Genomic DNA, 246 nt, shown 5'->3' with positions numbered 1-246 from the left:
TTGTGCCTGTCCCCCCCAAACCTCGGCGCTAAAATAAAAGGGCGCGAGTTTTTTTTTTGGCTCCTCGGGCGGTATAACGGGGTGTGGGGGGAAAATTGGCGCTCGTAAGGAGCCAACTGATGAATTACTCCTGAAAACCAGGATCTTCCCACAGCGCACGCAGCCCCACCGCCGGGCGCCACCTCCCTCGGTGGAAATCCCTGCCCGCCTCGCGGGGGGAACAAAAAAAAACCAAAACAACAAAAA

Source organism: Merops nubicus, unplaced genomic scaffold (genome assembly GCF_000691845.1).
Source record: "Merops nubicus isolate BGI_N331 unplaced genomic scaffold, ASM69184v1 scaffold24101, whole genome shotgun sequence".
In the NCBI taxonomy this organism is placed as follows: domain Eukaryota; kingdom Metazoa; phylum Chordata; class Aves; order Coraciiformes; family Meropidae; genus Merops; species Merops nubicus.
The sequence above is the reverse complement of the archived record's forward strand: the minus strand, read 5'-3'. Positions refer to the sequence as shown.